General features: G+C 38.4%; 2 protein-coding genes across 2 annotated transcripts in view; both read left to right on the forward strand.

The window, feature by feature from the left end:
- LOC117153013 (basement membrane-specific heparan sulfate proteoglycan core protein-like) overlaps nt 1–22,334 on the forward strand; it is a 278,634-nt gene that overhangs the window by 228,839 nt on the left and 27,461 nt on the right. The gene's annotated exons all lie outside the window — the stretch shown is intronic.
- LOC113157391 (Fc receptor-like protein 5) overlaps nt 1–22,334 on the forward strand; it is a 107,575-nt gene that overhangs the window by 67,153 nt on the left and 18,088 nt on the right. The gene's annotated exons all lie outside the window — the stretch shown is intronic.

The raw sequence follows: 22,334 nt of genomic DNA on the forward strand, positions 1-22,334 counted from the left end.
AACATTAACATCACCACAGAGCTGGATGGCAGTAAAATGTGAGTATGATTGAAATAACTTCTGAACTGTTTTACAGTGTGAGGTAGAAAAGTCATCACTGAATCAGAAGTTGGATTAGTTTCAGTTGATTTAACATTATTAGTGTTTACAATACAACAAGTCCTCCAGCTTTAACACCCATATGTCTCTTGCAGTAGAAATGGTTTTATACATTAAGGCGTTTATAATGAAACAGAAAAACACAAACAGTAAACAGAGTTACTTTGTAGAAATTCATATTGAAATAAGTTTAGAGTTGTATTTTATGGTGATTCACTCTGTTCTATGTCTAAATATTCATGTACATGTAGCAGTGAGTGAGTTGAAATACAGTGTAGGTTGTTGCTAAATGTCTTTTCATTTATCGTCTTTGTCCTGGATGAAAGTCTTGTATTTGATACTAAGACTTGATGTGACTTTGACTTTCTGTTGTTGTAAAACACTCTGGTTGCACAGAAATAATACTTGTTATTTATTACAGTGACGTCTACAACTGAAAACTCTTCATTTCTTGTTTCACTGGTCGTTTGGTTGGTTTGTGGCATTTTACTGATTTTTCTCCTGCTGCTGCTTTGTTGCTGCAGAAAGTCAAAAGGTGAAATGTTTGACTTCTTATATTTGATGACAGTCAAAACTGTTGATCAGAGAATTATATTCTGATATATTTACGGTAGCAACAATGGAATAATTTAACATTTTGTATAAAATGTAGTAGAATATATTAAATAATATCAAATGTGTTTTCACAGGTTCCTGCTTCATCAGGTTGGTACAACTCTCTCCTCTCTCGTTATGAACAGAACAACAGTACATTACATGTTCCTCATTCAGTCTAATCTATTTCTCATGTGTTGGGGTCCACCAGGTCTCAGAGAACCAATCAGAGCTCTGCTACAGGTCACTTGACCAACCTGGACGAAACACAACCCAAAACATATACTTCTCTTCTCCATGGTCAGTTTTAATCCTGATTCATTTTAGGATTTAATATTAACTCAGAGTCTAATATTTAAACATGAATGGATTGATATGTTTCAAGCTAACTTTTTTTATTTCATCACTTTTTTGTAGATGAAACTTTGTTTTATGAATCCATCAAAGGCTCTGAAGGCAGTGAAAATGGTACAGTATATACATTAATTTTAAATAACTTTTCTGAACATGATGTTTTATTAATTGAATGTTATTGCTCAATTGCTTAAACACTGGTGGTTAAAACAATAGAAATCAGTGTATTACCAGTGTAAACTGAGCATCGACTGTCAAACAATTTATTCACATTTATTTTGAACTTTATTTACAGGAGAATCAAGTCTTTCAGCCGAATATGAAAATGTTTATCCTGAAGTACCAGGATCATCTCTTGGTAATAATTTCTATTCGAATTTATTTGTAATGATTTATGTAACAGGTTAGATTGAAATTGGTTGAAAGTGGATAGAAATCAGTTTTAATCTTGAATAACTCTACATTTCTTTAACTTCTGTTTTCTCTCCAGATTAATAAAAAGATCTGTGTCAACAAACAACAGCAATAGATAACAACATCAAAATAAAAAATAAATCTGTGTTTGATAAGATTTGCAGCTTTTAAATTCAGTAATTGTAATATTTGTGCTGTTTAAACATCCAACAACCGTAATTTGTACAAATCATCTGTTAAATTTACTGTGGTCTACAAGACAGTGGTGAGACCAGCTCCGCTCTATGGGTTAGAGACGGTAGCATTGAGACAGAGACAAGAGGCTGAGATGGAGGTAGCAGAGATGAAGATGTTGAGGTTCTCCTTAGGAGTGACCAGGTTAGACAGAATAAGGAACGAGTACATCAGAGGGACGGCTCACGTTGCCTGTGTTAGCGACAAAGTCAGAGAGGCCAGACTGAGATGGTTTGGACATGTGCAGAGGAGGGATAGTGAATATATTGGTAGAAGGATGTTGGAGATGGAGCTGCCAGGCAGGAGGACAAGAGGACGACCAAGGAGGAGATATATGGATGTTATAACAGAGGACATGGGGTTGGCTGGTGTTAGGGTAGAAGATGCTCATGATATATTTAGTTGGAAAAGGATGATTCGCTGTGGCGACCCCTGATGGGAAAAGCCGAAAGAAGAAGAAGATCTGTTAAATTTACTGTCTTTAAGTTTTATTCAGTTTTTTTTTTCCATTATATTGTGACCATGTTAAATAGATACGTTAAGTTTTTCTTCTGTTTTGAAAAAAATATGAATAGATACTGTGTGAATATTTTTTTGACCAGGATTAAATTTTTTGTATTTTAAAAAACTTTTATAAATCAATAAACTCTTGTTTCCGCAGTAAACTGTCAGTAGTTGTTTGTGTGTTATAGTTTTCGGTCTCTCATGACAGATGAGGCCTCCTGACACACCTGCTTTCTCTGAGACTCAGACTCAGGCACAGCTGTCTCTTGGGCCCAAACGTCCCCCAATTGGGGGGCTTGGAGAAGGTACTTTATTTTTAGATTTTCTCCAACAGTTAACTTTTCTGTTGTTTTTATTTCGAGAGAGAAACTACTACAAAAGTGGATGAAAATGTGAGGATAGTGAACAAAATGAGACATCCCCTACATCTTTTGACTTGTTTCATTGTAATACAGTTATCACTACAGTTAAAGGCATATTTTGTTTATTCTTTTTTTGTGGTGTGGTTTATTTACATATATATGTGCTCCAGTTTCCTGCATACAGGAAAAGGTAAAGTATTTTTAGTAAGAAACCAAAGAGGTGTTCTTCTCAATATTATAATAGTGTACCCTCTAGTGAGCACCTCTGTGAAGAGGTTGCAGGAAAGAGGACAAGAAATAAATCAGACTGAGTCATCAGTCAAGTTTGCTACAAAAACATCAACCAGGTTCAGATTTTGAGGAGGTGGGGGTGAGGTAGGGAGGAGACAGCAGCTGACAGCAGTGCTCAGATGGAGATGCAGTGATCTAACTGATCTGCTGTCAGTAATGTGACATTGATCAAGATCATCAGTGAACTAATTATTGCACATATTGTCATAATGAGTTCACCTCCTCAGCTCAACAGACTCTCTCACTTCATCTCTTGGACTCACTTCCATTTTGTGGTTTTCTGCACAATCACAAATGAATTAAAACAAATGAATGAAGAAACTAGAAACAGGTCTAAATGTCTTAGTAAGTACAAACACACAAATGTCACATGTCAGTTCAGTCATATCCTCTCTACCAGCAGATCTTACAAGATTCTTTCTTTCACCTCCCTCTCTCAGTCACACTCACCTCCCCCCTCTGCAAAGCTTTGCTCTGTTTTCCGGCTTTCACTACCACATGACTTTGCTGCACAGATCACTAACACCTGGGAGTCATTTTGATCAAGAAATGATTTTATTATATATTTCTTAGAATTAGTTTTGTAATAAAGTGATTTTTATTCTAAATCTAATGTTTATTTTAGGACTAATGTCAACTAGTGAACCAAAGCATTTAATCCTGTTTCAGATCATGATGTCTACTAATAACAGAACGTCTGCTTAGTTTCCAGGTTGTTCTGAATCCTGATGAACCAGATTTTACCACAGGTGCAGCAAAGTGTAGGTCAGTGGTACTATGGTGATTGTTGTTTAACTTTCTTGTTATCTTCCTTTCTTCTTCCACTATGTGCTTTTATTCCAGGCAGTACTACCATCATGTCACAATATCCTGTTTCCTCACAATCAGCAGCAACAACCTCAGTTTGCCAAATATGACAGAACAGGATAATTTTGATATGTACATGTTCATGACCATTATTAAAAGTGAGTTTATCTCACTGCATAGCTGCAGTATTCACATACTGAGGGAGGAACAGTTGTAGTCAGCTTTTGTTATTGAATGATGTACAACAGGTTTAAATATGTATGTGTATATATATAAAACAAGGAGACAATGCAACAACTGAATTAAATATTTTGATATACATATGTATTATACATTCACACACAAGATCTATTTACAAACACAGTCTTCAGACATACACAGACATCACATTCACCACAATACAGGAAATATGAAGGGGGTGAGGACAGTGAACACTACGCAGTATTACATGCACAAATAAACACACAATGTGAAATATATGTTACAAAAATTTAATATAATATATAATAATAATTAGTTTAAATAATTAATATTACAAGTTTTATGTGATTTCGTGTTTGTTTTACTTAGTTCTTTAATATTCTCTCTTTCTCTTCTTTTCAAACACAGTTCATATTAACAGTAGCTGAGCAGGAAGTGTGAACATGTTTTCACACAAGTTTTCTGTGGTCAAACTAAATACAGACATATAGTATGTGAGGTCTTTTTTACACACTTGTCTCTTTTCAGTTTTCTCCTGATTGAAAGTGAACAGAGTTCTTAGAAACACAGAAACAGAGTCAGTACTAAATGTGACGATGTGATACTTGCTCTGGATGCTGAAGATATTCTGTGAGTACACGACTTTCTCTGTTTGAATGATACAATTGAAGGAAAATATTAATAGTGAGAAGAGCAGAGAGTCAGGAGTTTGACTGCTCCCAAACCTGCCATCAATCATCGTTCCTCAACCTGGTACCTGAATGCTATCAACTGTCATTCCCTTGCCTGCTCTCAGCCTGCTTGCTCCTGCTATCAGACCTGTTCCTAGCTATCCTCCTCAACCCAAGTTTTCAGTTTATACCTGCTTCGTCCCTTTCCCTTAATTTGTGACACTACATGTACATATATTCACAATCAGTGTATTCAGGCTGAGCTACCATCATGTACATATGTCAACTATGAGATTAGAAACTTGTGTATATGTAGAGAGATTATGAGGAGATTTCAAATCTCTTATTTTATGTCATTCCATTCATTTGAAAGTGTTTAAAGTGTTTTACCACCAGAGAAATGTCATGTTATTTATGAGAATGAAATAGAATATAAAATCCAGATGAACTTTCTCTAGAACAGTTTACATTAGTTTTTCTTTTTGACAGTTTGATCATTTCTGATGACTCAGCAGGGAACACCTGTGGTGGAAAGTACATAAAGTACAGTTACTCAAGTACTGGACACAGGTACAATATTGGGATACTTGTACTTAAATATAATATTTCTATTTCATGTTACTCCTACATCAACCAAAGTGGTTAAAATTAGCTTCATCTTTAGCTGCACCATTAGTGATGTTTCCAGATGGATGTATCAAAAAATAATCCATTAATATAATATAATTCTGAATTGGGGCATTTTGCATAACGAGTACTAAACATATATTTGGTTTTTCCATTTTTTAAAAAACTTTCTTTACCAATTTATTGCAGTTAATAATACAAATGTAAAATATGTTCGCCTTTTAATTTAATTAATTTTTTTACTGAGGTGAGTCCAGTGAACACACCAGTTCAGCAGTTTCTATTTTATCGCTAAAGGATCACTTTCTAGAAAATAAAAATGAAGGATGTTCATGATTTTTCAAATGAAATTCTCAGAAATAAGGTTTTTGAAATGATTCTCACCTCTAATCTTCTCAACAACTAATTTTATAGTATAGCAGAAGTATATTATAATGTGATCAGTGAAACATTCAATTCAATAAATGAGTCAGTACAGTCTTCATCACCACTTTATTAACAATGCATCACATGCTTTTTAAATTAACTAATTTGTTTTTGTTGGCAGCAGATAAATGAATACGAATAAAGGAGCTGTAGGTGGAAGTTAAGAGAGTTTCTGATATCAAACCTGTAAAATCTGATATTTTTATGAATCTGGTTTAAAAGGTCAAAGGTTTTTATTGTAGAACAAATCATATAGTTAGTATTGTCTGTGTATATCTGTTTTTTTCACTGTAAATCTAAAGTTTTATTTAGTCATAGAATGTGGGAAGAGTAAATATATTTAATGGGAAATGTTTGCTCCTGTTAGTTTCTGACTTCAACACAACAAAGTGAAAACTGTAGTTGATGTTTTAACCATGAAGATTTTAACCATGACGTCCTTTAAACAGTTGTTGTGTTTGAAATGTAGCTTAAGACGTCATCTCTGTCTCTGCTGTTAAAACATATGGAAACTCCAAAAACCAGTTCATCAGCATTTTCTGTATTTCTAGTACAAAGACTGTACAAGTCTCCTGTTTTCCATCCTGTTATCCAAACACTCTACTAATAATGTTCTTCACTCATGTTTCTCACATTTACTTCACATATAAACTGTTTTCATTTCCATTGTTGCTGTGCTGTGATTTCAGCCTCATTATCATTTTTATTGTTCATAAAATAAACAGATATTGTCAATATTTGTTCAAACAATGAGCTTAACCTTAAGGATTAAATCACATATGACTAGTTACTGTCAATATAAGTCCTCAAATGTACCAGTAAATAAGCTAATAATACAGAACCATAGTCCATGAGGACAGGAGGTACAGTAACTTGTGTTTTCACAGAGTTTCTCTTCATTTGCTGCAGTTTGAAGAATTTCTCCCAGAGTCAGTGTTGGATGTGAGGATGGGACACACTTTTCTCTGTGTGCTGCAGTTTTTCTGTGAGTAAATCACTGATTGATGGAACAAATGAGAGAAAATGTTGTAGTGAGGAGAACAGAGGATCAGAGGTTTGTTCACTTTGAACAGAGCACACTTGTTATCAGCTTGGTTGTTTTGTAGGAAGGATCTTTAGAGGATGACTGTGTTAAATCATCAGATACAGTTTGATGTGATTTTTACCACTGATCATTTGTTACATTTAGTCATTAATGAAAGTCCAGTTGTTTGCTGTGTTTTCCTCTTGATGTGCTAAGTTTCAGTCTTTATTTCAGTGCTGAACACAATCTTCTCCTCTGGACATGCTCAAGGTAAATGTTCACTTCTCTTTTTCTTATTTAATTAATTATGATAAATCTTCTCTCTCTGAGAGTAAAATAGTTTGTACTATAATACTTTATATTCATAATTTTGTAGTTATTTTTTTGTTTCTATTGGTTTTAGATGCTGTTTTGACCATTGAGCCCAACTGGTCCAGTTTTTTTGCTGGACAGTCTGTGACCTTCATATGTGACATGAATGAAGGAAAATACACTGACTGGAAATACAGATGGAATAAAGATGGTCGAGAGTTTGTTCAGTACAATTCACATAAACGCTTCACATTACAACATCTATCTACAAGTTACAGTGGTCGATACCACTGTTTTGGTTTCCACAGGAGCTCAAATCAAATAAAAAAAAGTAATATTGTCTCTTTAACTGTATCAGGTGAGTCATCAATGTTTTACCAACAGAACTGATAGTAGTTATGATCCTATTCTTTCAGTGTGTTTTGTCCAATTGTCTGATTATAAACTATTTAAATAATAATATATCATATTGTAATTTCACAGTATAAAGAACATTTTTTTTTGCTCAGAAACCAGAATTACTTGATAGTTTAAACACATGGTGCACTGTAATCTAAAACTATTGTAGTATTGACTGTAGGCTTTTAAAGAAAAAAAAAATTAAAACATGTGGAAGGATTTCAATAGTAGAGTCTGTTGCATGACTTGTATCTCACTTGTAAATCACTTTGAATGAAAATGTAACTAATATGACTAAAATGTAAATTTAAATGACTTAGCTTTAAAATAATTTCCATCTGAAAATGTTTGTACATGTTTTGTCATATTTTATCAACAGATAAACCCAAAGCCAAACTTACAACAACAATCATACCAGTAGGAGGCAGTGTGACTCTGAGCTGCTCTGTGAATCCATCATCTGGTTGGAAATATTACTGGTACAGGGGAGATCAATCCTCTGAACTCCTGATCAGACATGATGATGTTTTCAAGTCAAATGGACAAATCAGTGTCTCACAGGAAGGACAGTACTGGTGCAGAGGAGGAAGAGGACAATCAGTTTACTACTCCCAGTACAGCCAGTCAGTTAGAATTAACACACTGGGTGAGTTTGACAAGAAGATTTGAAACTCACAATGTAGAATAGAAATCTGTCTGAATACAATTTAACATTGTTGAACAGTAACAGACTCAAACAGGGTGGTTGTGACTCTGCATCCCAACTGGTCTGAGATCTACCATGGAGAGATGATCACTGTCAGATGTGAGATTCAGGGAGGAGACACTGAGTGGGAATATGAATGGGAAACAACCAGCTCCATCAAACCTTCAAATCAAAAATGAATTCAGGATTAGTTCTGCTTCTTCATCCCACAGTGGAAACTACAGGTGTAAAGGCAGAAAGAAAAATGCTCAACATGAAACAACAGAGTGGAGTGATTTCATCAAACAGTGAACAACCGTAAGTCAAGTTATATGTCATTCAAACTGAAAATGTCAATAATTCATAGAGATTTACACTAATTTATTTCAGATAAATTGAATTTAATGTTGCACAGTAGACATAACATGTGCTGATACTGAGAAAACCTGTTTCCAACAGATAAACCCCAGTCTGTCCTCACTGTGTCTCCATCCTGGCTGAGTCCTGGAGCCTCAGTAACTCTGAAGTGTGAGGTTGAACATCCATCTGCAGGATGGAGGTTCTACTGGTATAAGACTGTTCCCAAACTGTCAGACAGACTCTACAGATATGAGCTGCTACCTGGTAGTGACAGTGGCACTGAAGAGGATTCTTACATGGTTCATGGACAGACACACACAGCAGGATATGTGTGTAGAGCTGGAAGAGGAGAACCAGTGTTTTACACTGAACACAGCAAACCTACGTTTGTCTGGTCTGGAGGTCAGTTTGTTCCTTTGTTCTTCTCTAATCAAATAAACTGAATCTGAAGAAATAATGAAGCAGATGTTACGTCCTCACCTCAGTTCATCCACTTTCTGTGAACATCTGCTGTATCATGTTCCTCATTCAGTCTAATCTATTTAATTGTAGGTGATGCTTGTCTGTATGAATCAATCAAAGAGTGTGAAACACTAAAAGCATTAAAGTACATTCTTTATTGGTTAGTATAAAAAAACTAGTTTAGTTATAGAATGACACAAAAAGGCTCAGCACAGCATGAATTGTATTCTTTTCTACAAGGTGATTTTACTTTAGATAACAAACCTACTGCACTCTGCACTTTTTATGCCAGCGATGGCCAGAGCTGGAGGTGTCATGTTTTCAGGTAGTCTGTCCATCTGTACAGCCTCCTGATTCTTTGAACTCCATATCTAATGAACACGTGCAGGAAATTCCTTCAAATTAGGCAAAAATGTATTACTATGAACTTAATAGATTTTGGTTGTCAAAGGTTAAGGTCAAAGCAACGTCACCATGCAATCTTTGTGAACTGATATGTCAGAAATGTTTTGAGGAGGTCCAGCCACCACTGGACGGGGGAAGGTTGACAGTATCCTTACCACAGTCTGAGGTCTCAGGTGAGTATCAATTTTATTCATATGAGACAGTGAATGGGAAAGTTCATTACTCCAGACCTGCTTAAACCAGTGAGCTTAATTAAAAAGAGAGATAGTATTAATCAAGACCTGTTTTAGCCAGTGAGATTAATAAGAAAAAAAAGGAGAGAGAGAGAGAAAAAGTATAATATAATTTTCAATTCTAGTGGTGATGACTGAGTGACAAGAATAATATTATGTGTTAAGCTTTGTGGAGTCATAGGTTGAATCTATGTTACTCCCATGACTCAAATATACACAAAAGTTAAAGGGCAGATTGAGAGAAAACGTATATTATAAAGCTTTGAACTTCTACTTAGGGTTGAGAAACCTAAGTAGCCTTTCCATAGTCCATAGTCTATGTGAGAAGTAGCACGTTAAAATTGTGAAAACAGTTCAGGGGAACTAAGATTGTGATAAAAGTGTGTGCGTGTGCTTAAGCAAAATATAAATGATGCTAAATCAACAGACAAAGAACTTTTATATTTGAGAGTGGGTGGTAGTTATTCGACAGTGTCAAGAACAACAAGCAGCAGAAACCTAACAATGATAACAGAAGTTGTGTTTTACTACCAGGGTCAGTGGCTCCAGTGTTATGCTATAAAAACTGGCTGTTGGAAAGTGAGTTAACAGGAATTTAACTAAAAAGAGAAAATGGGAAATCAGTGTTGTAAAAGACAAGAGGAACTGAGAGGAGATGCTAAATATATGATACCAATAGACAACAATACTGTCAAATACCTACAGCACTGGGAAAAGAAATTGTAATTTAATAAGAAACTAACCGTATGTCATGGTTTCAGCCTCATTGCTGCCTGTCTTTCACCCATGCCCTTATTTGGGCAACTTCCTGTTTCCTCCTCCCAGCCTGATTACCTTCACGCACACCACCATTTCCTGTCACATACTACTTCCGGTTCACCCAGACCTCCACACTCATTCTGAACTGACTGAAAGTTTTGAGTCCTTCATCCAGCTCATGACACCGTAGAAGGATGCACACAATTAGTGGCAGATATAAAAAGAGGAAAACCTGGAGGGGGATGTTTATAGAGATCCAAAAAATGCAAAATAAAAAAAAACAAAAAACAAAAACAAATCAAAAAAGAAGTAAGGTTTTTCAAAGTAGTGAAATGTGAGAATTTATAAAAAACTGGAGGGAAAAGACTGTTACTTTGTTACTTTGTACTGTTTGGTTTGTGTCTTTGCTCATGTTTTTCCTGCCCTTGGCAGTAGTTTTCATTTGTTTCTTTGTATTTCTTAGTTTGTAGTTTGTGCTGTGTAGTCTTCTGTTATGTTAGCCGGTCTTTTGTGTGTTTAGTTTTCTAGTTCATATTTCTGCCTGCACTACTGCAGTGTTTTCAGTTGCTACTTTGTCCGTCGGTTTATGGTTTTGTTAAATACTTATTCCACCGTGTTTTTGGGTCTCTTTTTGTTGCTACTTTTGTTAGCTCCCCGTGTCCCTGCCTTTTGTTTAATAAATGCACTTTCCTGTTTGGTCCCGTCAATCCCGTTCCCTCACAGATAGTATAAAACACGAGTTGGCAGGACACGCTCCACCCACCAGGCTGAAGGAACTTATCTCCTTGGAAACAGAAACAGGACAGCGCTTTACGGCGCGGCAGATGGAGCGGCAACTGGACAGGCGCACTTGAGGGTATGCCTCTCCAGTTCATTCCCTGAGTGAATCGGGGGGTCACTTCCCGGTATCTCACTCTCACAGAGTGACAGACACCAGGCCATGCCTCCTTCTCCTCCATCAGTTGACCCAGTAGCCCAGATGTAGCTGGGATGGGCTCATCTCCCCTAAGCCGACAAACAGCACAGACTAACGGGAGGTCTCTAAATTTACTGTGGGGAAGCTGGTCATCGTGTAAGACGGAGTCTGTTAAACTCCAGCACTCAGTCAGCAGGGACACTCTGATGAGCTTCACTTTCCGACATCCTCCCATCCTTGTCCAGTCCTGCATGAGATGTTTGGTACAAGTTCCTCACTTGAGTTTGATTAATTTATTCTGGCTCAGAGAGGAGCTTCATTGATGACTCCTTGGTACGGACACTCAACATCAAGACAGTTGAGTTGAGGGATCGCTTCCAGGTCAGTGCATAATCATGTCAGTCACTTGATTAAATGTAAGACTGAGCCAGTCAAGTTGGTGGTGTCAGGCATCCACCAAGAGACAGTGGAGTTAAACATCATCTTATGCAAATCAATTCCGTTACTGTTGGGTCTCTCTTGGCTCATCTTGCACGACCCCCACATCAGCTGGGCAGTAGGGAATATGAGGGGTCGAAGCCCCCTTTGTTTGGAAAATTGTTTGCGTTCTGCTAACCCGCCTTCCTCCGCCAGATCTGCACCACCTCCCTCACCTGTCAACCTCTCCAGGATCCCTCCAGCCTACCATGACCTCCAGGTGGTATTCAGTAAGAGCCAGGCAACTTCTATGCACCTGCACCATGCGTACAACTGTGCCATAGACCTTCTCCCTGGCACAACCCCCATTTGGGAGGAATCTTCTCCTTATCTAACCCAGAGAGGCAGGTGATGGACACCTACATCAGGGACTCCCTTCAAGCCTGCATCATCAGACTCTCATCGTCTTTGTGCATAAGAAGTATAAGTCCCTGCGCCCCCCCATTGACTATCTGGGTCTTAACGATATTACTCTCAAGAATAAGTATCCTTTACCACCAATCTACACTGCATTTGAACTTTTGCAGGATGCCACGATCTTCACTAAGCTCGACCTGCATAATGCCTTTCACCTGGTCTGTGGTTAACGACGTCCTCCGGGACATGATCAACCACTTTGTGTTTGTCTACCTGGACAACATCCTTATTTACTCCTAGAATCTCGATCAACATGTCCAGCACGTCCGGGCAGTACTGCTGCACCTAATATAAAACAAGCTCTTCGTGAAAGGTGAGAAATGTGAATTCCATGTCCAGAAGACTTTGTTCCTGGGGTTCTGTAACCAGGGAAGCTGTCCATGGATCATACCAAGGTGTCGGCGGTTCAAGAGTGGTCAACCCCCAGGGACCAAAAACAGCTCCAGCGCTTTCTCTGCTTCGCAAATTTCTACCGCCATTTCATCCGTTGATACAGCAGGCCCGCTGCTCCCTTTGACATACTTACCTCTCCCAAGGTATCGATCATTTGATCACCGGCGGCTGGGGACACCTTTGTTCGTCTCAAAGCTCTGTTCACCTCGGCACCCATCCTCAACCTCCCCGACCCCAAGAGACAATTCATCGTGGAAGTGGACGCATCCAGCATCGGGGCAGTCCTGTCCCAGAGATCCGAAGCTGATAATAAGGTGCCCCCTTGCACCTTCTTTTCCCACCACTTGTCTGATGCAGAGCAAAATTATGACATGGTAAACCACAAACTTCTGGCTGTGAAGTTTGCCCTGGAAGAGTTGAGACATTGCTTGGAGGGGGCTAATCAGCCTTTCTTTGTGTGGACTGACCAGCGCAACCTGGAGTTAATAAAGATGGCCACAAAACTCAACACTCGCCAGTCTTGATGGGTGTTGTAATAGCTCAATTTAACTTTGTACTTTCTTTTAGGCCCAGTTCCTGAAACGGCAAACCGGATGTGCTGTCCTGTTAATTCAAGGAAGGGGACACAGGCTGTGGTGATGATGTCATCAATCACCATGTTGTCAATCCTGTCAACATCTGATCCCTGCATTGATAGACCAAAGGTTCTGGCACCTCCTTGGGGTGGCCCAGGGGGCGGGACAGGGCTGCCCGTCAGGTATCTAAGAGATGGAGGCCTGCCCCTGCCTACAAAGTAGAGGACAAGGTCTGGCTATTAACTAAAGACTTGCCTCTACAGGTAGAGAATTGTAAACTGTCACCTCGTTTTGTTGGTCCGTTTAGAATTGTCAAAATTGTCAGTCCTGTTGCTGTTAAGCTGGCCTTTCCAGCCAGCCTGAAAGTGCACCCCGTTTTTCATGTTTCTAGGTTGCAGCCAGTACGTCGGAGTCCACTTACGCCCTCCTCTGGCCTCTCTCCACTCACCCGGCTCATTGACGGCGCCCTAGCCTACACAGTTCGGTGCATCCTTTGGTCGCATCTCCAGTATCTGGTGGATGGTGGCCTTGGATTCCGTCTCGATTCATCCTGGACTGGGACCTGGAGCGTGATTTCCACCAGGCCCAACCTGACTTCCTAGGTCACTGGGAGGCGACTTTGGGGGACTTTGTTTTCCTGTCTTTCCTGTCTCTTACTCATTGCTGTGTTGTGTATTAGTGTAATATGTTGCTGTCTGTTCGTTTGTCATTTGCTTGTTTGTTTCTTGCATCATTAATGTTGTGGCAGAACCAAAAGATATTGGACATGTTAACAGAAAAGGGAACCTAACAAAACAGCAGCATAACTTAAGCCTTAAAAGACCTGACTGCACTGTTTGAAGGACAAACTGAAAATTCAGAGGTAGATGATACGTTCACCTCCTTGTGTGAGGAATTGTTTGGGAGATGGAGCAGTCCAATATCTTCTCTTCTAGTCTCTATTATATAGTGGTGGCTGCCCTGGTGACAGTATGTGGCTGTGTGCCTCCAGGGACTAACACAAAGGTGGACAGATGCTGCCTTAACTAAGACAATGTACCAACAGGTTGTTGACAAGAATGAGAACCTTAACGATAACAACTATGCTGAAACCTACATTGAATAAGTTCTAAGTCTCCTGATACTAAAGTGAATACTTGATGTGTATTGTAAAAATCTGAGTGTTAGATGCTGATAGCAATGTAAAAGTATAAACAGGGAAATGTTTGAAAATTGTACAAAGAGTTATCCTTTTAAATTAGTCCCTCATGAAACTGCCATGTGTTATAACTTAAAGAGACTCTTGTGAAACTTGCTTTTGCCCTTGTTAGACAGTGCACCATACTTTGTTGTACATGTTCCTATCAACTTGGTCCTCGAGCAGAACAAACATTAGCAGATTACATGAGAAAAATGCTAATGAACAAAGAAGTCTCTTCTGCTAATTCTGTCCCGGGTGAACCAATCACTCATGGAGATCCAGGAGTGCAACCAGGAGACTGGGTCCTGATCAAAGTAATCAGAACAAAGAACTGGTCAAGTCCAAGGTGTGAAGGGCCGTACCAGGTACTGCTCAACACACCCACTGCTGTGAAAATAGCAGAACATCCTAGTTCCATCTCACTCACTGTAAATTAGTAAAGCTCATCCAAAACAGCAAAAGGAAAGTTCAGCTGCGCACCACCACTCTTGGAGGCATGAGAATGATTACCTATCTTACCAATCTAACATATGCTGACAAATGGGCCTTGGAAACTGGGTTTGTGGAAAACCAATGGTTGCGGTGGACCATGTATACTGCCCCACAAAATCAACAAAAGAACTGCATTGCATGCCCCAAAGCCAGACCCCAATTGGGTATTATTGTGTTTAGATTAAGTCATAAAGATGAGCTATCTGGCTTTCAGTGTGCCCTGAGATTATTTACCCCCAAATGAAAAATCAGCTCCTACGTGTTCAACATTATCCCTACTGTACCCAAAAACTAAAGCTGTAGCCAACCCCTGAGGGGTAATACCCTTGTACAGATAATTATGCCTTTCTATGTGTTTCCTACAGGTGATTTCAGTAAGCTAGGAGACAAACTAAAGGAAGCCTATCACCAGCATCAAAGTAAAAAACGGTCCACTGACTATAGAAGATCCCCTGGAGGGTCCTTCGATAACCGTGTGTATATAAACAGCATAGGGGTACCAGATGAGTTCAAAGCCCGCAACCAAGTGGCTGCAGGGTTTGAGTCATTCCTGTTCTGGTGGTCCACAACTAATAAAAATGTTAATGTTAAATTTATTATAACCAACAGAAATTCGTTAAGTACACGAGGGATGCAGTTCAAGGCATTGCTGACCACCTGGGAAATCGCATGGAAATCCACGGCGTAGTCTGTCACAGAACGACCCCCTTGTGCTATACACAGTAGCCGACGACAGGCGTCCATGGAGGGGGCTGCACAGTTAAACAGCCTCCTCATGGCCTCCACGAACGTCCCAACAGAAGAGCAGATCTCAGACCCTCAATCCCATTCTGCCGTTTCCCACTGTCGAGCAGGTCCTGAGAGTAGTGAAATGATGTCCCCTCTTCAGAGGGGAACGAAGATGGCTGTACACTACAGTACAATGGGTTATGAAAGGTGGGGGTCGATGACGCTCTTGAGCAGCTGCTAACGGTGATGAGGTCTCCGATGCGGATCTTTGCTGCAGAGTCATATGCCTGAGCTGCAGTGTAAGGTCTTCCAGCTGTTGCTCATGGCTCCTGATTGCCTTTGCCTGTAGTTCACCAGCCACGTTTCCTAGGTATGCTGCGTCCATGATGGCCAGTCCGTTCTGTCACAAGCACAAAGAGGCGAGCACATCACACATCAGCTCTATGTTCAGAGATGCAAAAATGAAGCGTACAAAGAAAAGTACACTGTACCTACTGTGAAACACATACTGTTTCTTAAATCTATGCAGGGTACAATGGAACCTTAATCTCTCTTTTAAGGCATTCTGGAGCAAAACATGCTGCCCAGTGTCAAAAAGCCTGGTCTTTGTCTCAGGTCATAGTCCTCCAACAGGAAAATAACCCAAAACACAGCTAAAAACAACCAAGAATGGCTGAGAACAAATCATTGGACCATTCTGAAGTGGTCTTCTATGATTCCTGATCTAAATCATATTGAACATCTGTGGAAAGAGCTGTAACATGCAGTCTGGAGAAGGCACCATTCACACCTGAGACAGCTGAAGCAGTTTGTTTTGCAGTTGGCTTAAATAGAGACTGATGCTATGATCTGACCTTGATGTACCTTGACTTTGGATTTAACCTCTAATCCCTATGGAAGATATTTTAGGTTACCGTTTGTATTTTGTCTTCAATTTGTCATCAATTTTCCTCTTACGGCCACGTCCTGGGAGGTCGGCTACAGTCCCATGGACCTTAAACTTCTGAATAATATGTGCAACTGTAGTCACTGGAACATCAAGCCGCTTGGAGATGGTCTTACAGCTTTTACCTTTAACATGTGTGTATCATTTTTATTTCTAATCTCCTGAGAATGGTCTCTCTTTAGCTTTCTGTGGTTGTATTGTGGTACACACCGTGAAGAGCAGAGTGACCACTTTTCAACCTTTAAACAGACTGACTGAATACAAGTATGAACCATTTTTGTCCAGACCAGTTTCATTAGTTTGTTTAAAAAAAAAAAAAAAAAAAAAAGGAAATTCTGTTGAGCCACAACTCAAAAGCTATGTCTGATTTTCATGATTTTTTAGTGTTTTTTTATTTATTACTTATGTAAGTTTCAAGTTATTGCAGTGACCTATGTGGTTTTTTTTTCTTTACAGAAGGGTTTCTCCACGTGTATGTGTATTATACATTCACACACAGGATCTATTTACAAACACAGTCTTCAGACATACACAGTCATCACGTTCACTATTTTCACAATACAGGAAATATGAAGAGGGTGAGGGCAGTGAACAATATGCTGTATAACATGCACAAATAAACACTATAAAATATATGTTACACTGCCTGAAAAATGACATAACCATGACTTATTGTCTATAATACCACAGTCATATCTGATTTCATGTTTGTTTTATTTAACTCTTTACCATTCTCTCTATCTCTTTTCAACCACAGTTCATATTAATATTTGCTGAGCAGGAAGTGTGAACATGTTTTCACACATTTTCTGTGGTCAAACTAAATACAGACATGTCAGTTTGATATGTGACGTCTTTTTCGCACAGCTCTCTATTTTCAGATGGAGTTTTTTTTCCTGATTTAAAGTGAACAGAGTTCTTAGAAACAAAGAGACAGAGTCAGTACTAAATGTGACGATGTGATACTTGCTCTGGATGCTGAAGATATTCTGTGAGTACACAACTTTCTCTGTTTGAATGATACAATTGAAGGAAAATATTAATAGTGAGAAGAGCAGGGAGTCAGGAGTTTGTCCAGTTTCTCAGTTTGGAGGACTGTGGTAACACTCTACTGGACTGCTTAGTTTTCTACATGTCACGGTTTCAGCCTGGCACCTGCCCAACTGTGGGTTTTCCTCCTCTCCCCCACTGGTCTCCACCCACCAGCCACTTCTCTCCCTCTGCTCCCAGTAATTAGTTGCACATTGGCTTCACCTGTTTTACCCTCTCCCTACAAAAACTCTCCTCAGTCCTCTCATCTATGTCAGATCGTCATCATTGCCCTGCCTGCTCCCAAACCTGCCATCAATCATTGTTCCTCATCCTGTTACCTGCCTGCTACTTGCCTGCTCTCAGCTTGCTTGCTCCTGCTATCAGCCCTGTTCCTAGCTATCCTCCTCAGCCCTGTTTTCTCCCCCAGAAGACATTAACTACCTGTTTTTGTGAATTGTCTTCCTGCAATTGAGCAGCGGCTTTTTATTTGTAATTTGGTTTCTTGTTTGTTACTTTGTACCCCACCATATTGGTAGTTTAATGTTGTTACCTTGTACTCGTGTTTTTGACTGTTTTTGTGGTGTCCATTGACACCCCCCTTAGTTCCCTGTTTTGTGTGGCTTTTCAGTTTATACCTGCTTCGTCCCTTTCCCTTAATTTGTGACACTACATGTACATATATTCACAATCAGTGTATTCAGGCTGAGCTACCATCATGTACATATGTCAACTATGAGATTAGAAACTTGTGTATATGTAGAGAGATTATGAGGAGATTTCAAATCTCTTATATTATGTCATTCCATTTATTTGAAAGTGTTTCAAGTGTTTTACCACCAGAGAAATGTGTCATGTTATTTATAAGACAAGAAATTGTAGCTGAAAATCCAGATGAGCTTTCTCTAGAAAAGTTTACATTAGTTTTTCTTTTTGTCAGTTTGATCATTTCTGATGACTCAGCAGGGAACACCTGTGGTGGAAAGTACATAAAGTACAGTTACTCAAGTACTGGACACAGGTACAATATTGGGATACTTGTACTTAAATTTTAAATATTTCTATTTCATGTTACTCCTACATTGACCAAAGTGGTTAAAATTAGCTCCATCTTTACCAGCTGCAACATTAGTGATGTTTCCAGATGAATGTATCAGCATATTATACACATTATTATATTATAATTCTGAATTGGGACAATTTGCATAAGGAGTACTAAAGAGATTTTTGGCCTTTATATATTTTTTATCAATGACTTTAGAAACTTTCTTTACTAGTTTATATATATATATATATGTTCTCCTTTTAATTCAATAGTTTGGTTTCACTGGGGTGTGTCCAGTCAGCACACCAGTTCAACAGTTTCTATTTTGTTTCTAAAGGGTCAGTTTCTAGAAAATACAAATTAATGAATGTTGATGATTTTTCAAATGAAATTCTCAGAAATAAGGTTTTTGAAGTGTTTGTCTCTTTTAATTTTCACAATAACTACATTTATAGTATAATAGAAGTATATTATAATGTGATCAATGAAATATTCAATCTAATAAATGAATCAGTACAGTCTTCATCGCCACTTTATTAACAATGCATCACATGCTTATTAAATTGACTAATTTGTTTTTTTTTTGGCAGCAGATGAATGAACATGTGAATAAAGGAGCTGTAGGTGGAAGTTAAGAGAATTTCTGAGATTAAACCTGTAAAATCTAATATTTTTATGAATCTGGTTTAAAAGAGTAAAGGATTTTATTGTAGAACAAATCATATAGTTAGGATTGTCTGTGTATATCTGTTTTTTTCACTGTAAATCTAACGTTTGAATCAGTCGTAGAACGTGTGAGATTAAATATAGTCAACAGGAAAAGTTTGTTCCTGTTTGTTTCTGACTTCAAACAAGCTTCAACACAACAAACGGAAAACTGTAGTTGATGTTTTAACCATGAAGATTTTAACCATGATGTCATTTAAACAGTTGTTGTTGTGTTTTAAAATGTAGCTCAAGAAGTCATCTCTGTCTCTGCTGTTAAAATATATAGAAACTCCAGAAACCAGTTCATCAGCATTTTCTGTATTTCTAGTACAAAGACTGTACAAGTCTCCTGTTTTCCATCCTGTTATCTAAACACTCTACTAATAATGTTCTTCACTCATGTTTCTCATATTTACTTCACATATAAACTGTTTTCATTTCCATTGTTGCTGTGCTGTGATTTCAGCCTCATTACCATTTTTATTGTTAGAGCTCCTTCATAAAATAAACAGATATGTCTTCTACAGACTTGAGGAACAAGTTGAAAGCTGATAATACATCTGGATCTAGATGAATGTACAGATGAACATGTTACCTCTCTGACTAATATACAGTTTATATTGTACAGGAAAGTTGTCAAAGCACTGAGTTCTGACCACACAACAACATAGAAATAGAGTCCATAGAGAAACTCTGTGTATTTGCTGAATGTGACTGTGTTGATGAAGGACCTGGACGACCTCCTGTATGTATGACCTGGGTGACACCTGTGATGATGGCAGACTTTTAATCTGAAGGATGAAAGATGTGTCAAAGAACGATCCATAATTAAAACAGAAATATTGTAACAGAAGTTTCTCCACTTTTCTTTGATATCTCCACTGACTAACAGGCAGCACACCAGATCAAATGTTGTTTTTACTTCAGACACTACAAATCTGAGAAGCTTGTTTAGACCAAAACTCACATCACCAGGTGTTGAACACATTACATACTTATTAATACAGCGACTATTGATATAAGAACAGAGGGTATGAAGTATTACATCCACAAATAAACACAAAGATAAATGTTACAGGTACAAACTGTTTGTTTATTCAGTGCTCTTATGTCCTCTCTACAGAACATATGTCCAATAACATTTGTCTGTTTAGTTTATTGTCCATTAGGAATCAAGTACAAACCTTTGAGTCAGATTCAAACTATGACTCTGTGTCTGTCTGCAGTGGAGCAGAGGAAGTGTCAGTATGTTAAAGTACACTGTGGTCAAACTCAGAAACACAGACAAGTTGAGAGAAGAATGAAATGTAACTTGTGTTTTTACAGAGTTTCTCTTCATTTGCTGCAGTTTGAAGAATTTCTCCCAGAGTCAGTGTTGGATGTGAGGATGGGACACACTTTTCTCTGTGTGCTGCAGTTTTTCTGTGAGTAAATCACTGATTGATGGAACAAATGAGAGAAAATGTTGTAGTGAGGAGAACAGAGGATCAGAGGTTTGTTCACTTTGAACAGAGCACACTTGTTATCAGCTTGGTTGTTTTGTAGGAAGGATCTTTAGAGGACGACTGTGTTAAATCATCAGATACAGTTTGATGTGATTTTTACCACTGATCATTTGTTACATTTAGTCATTAATGAAAGTCCAGTTGTTTGCTGTGTTTTCCTCTCGATGTGCTAAGTTTCAGTCTTTATTTCAGTGCTGAACACAATCTTCTCCTCTGGAAATGCTCAAGGTAAATGTTCACTTCTCTTCTTCTTATTTAATGAATTACCATTAATCTCTCTATGAGTAAAATAGTTTGTACTGTAATACTGTATATATATAATTTAGTTTAGTCATTTGTATGTTTCTATTAGATGCTGTTTTGACCGTTGAGCCCAACTGGTCCAGTTTATTTATTGGAGAGTCTGTGACATTAACATGTGACATGAAGGAAGGAAACGACACTGATTGGGAATACAGATGGAAGAAGGATGAAGTGTTTATTCAGTACATTTCAAATAAATACTACAATTTTAAACCTATATTAGTAAAAGACAGTGGTCGATACCAGTGCTCTGGTTTCCACAGGAGCTCAAATCATATAAAAAACAGTAACATCATCTCTTTAACTGTATCAGGTGAGTCATCAATGTTTTATCATCATGACCAGCAGCTTTTATTTTGAAGCTCTGTTCATATATTTGAACTAGGTGTGAATATGTACAAGTTAAATGTGAACCACTGTATTTAGTTTTTGACTTTTCTCTCAGAATACATGGTGTTAGCTGTTCAAAAACTCAGACACTGTAATCCAACATGACTGTATCATGATGTATGTGCTTTAGTGTACAGTGTCAGCTACAGAGGAGAATATCTGAAGAAATACTTTTTAAAAAGAGGAAAAAGAAAAAGAAAGAACCTCTAAATAAACAGTTTAATTTAATATTTGTTGCCTTTTATGAAATATAGCAAAACTAAAAAAATAAATTCAAGACTGTAGAAAAGTAAATGTAGCCCCTAGTAGGCTGATGCCCTACCCTGGCTATCTAAAATCTACACTTCTGAACCTGACTGAGTATCTAAGATTATCTGTTCTATATTTCCTACTGAGTTTGGGCACAGTGTGTTTCAGATCTGTCAGGTACTCAGATTTAAGGTTCTCCGTGTTCATTTATCACTGGGTTCGGTAAGGAGACTGGCAGTAGCAACTCTACAAAGAGAGTGAAAAGACCTCCATCCCAATAGAAATTCACACTTATGAAAATAGCAAATCTAGCCACAGGGGTTGCAAGCCAGTTACTTCTGTGCCGGTCCCAAGCCCCGATAAATAGAGAGGGTTGCGTCAGGAAGGGCATCCGTCGTAAAAATTGCCAAAATAACCATGCGAATCATCGATAACACTTTCAGAAGGAGAGATTCTGGAGTGAGTTTGATGAGGTTATAGAGAGTATCCCCAGAGGAGAGAGAGTTGTTGTTGGAGCAGACTTCAATGGGCATGTTGGTGAGGGCAACAGAGGTGATGAGGAGGTGATGGGCAGGTTTGGTGTGAAGGAAAGGAATCTGGAAGGACAGATGGTGGTGGACTTTGCTAAGAGGATGGAAATGGCTGTAGTCAACACCTACTTCCAGAAGCGAGAGCAACACAGAGTGACACTTGGTGGTGGAATGAGGAAGTACAGGAATGTGTCCAGAGGAAGAGGTTGGCTTGAAGGAAGTGGGAT

Source organism: Anabas testudineus, chromosome 18 (assembly GCF_900324465.2).
Source record: "Anabas testudineus chromosome 18, fAnaTes1.2, whole genome shotgun sequence".
NCBI classification, from domain to species: Eukaryota; Metazoa; Chordata; class Actinopteri; order Anabantiformes; family Anabantidae; genus Anabas; species Anabas testudineus.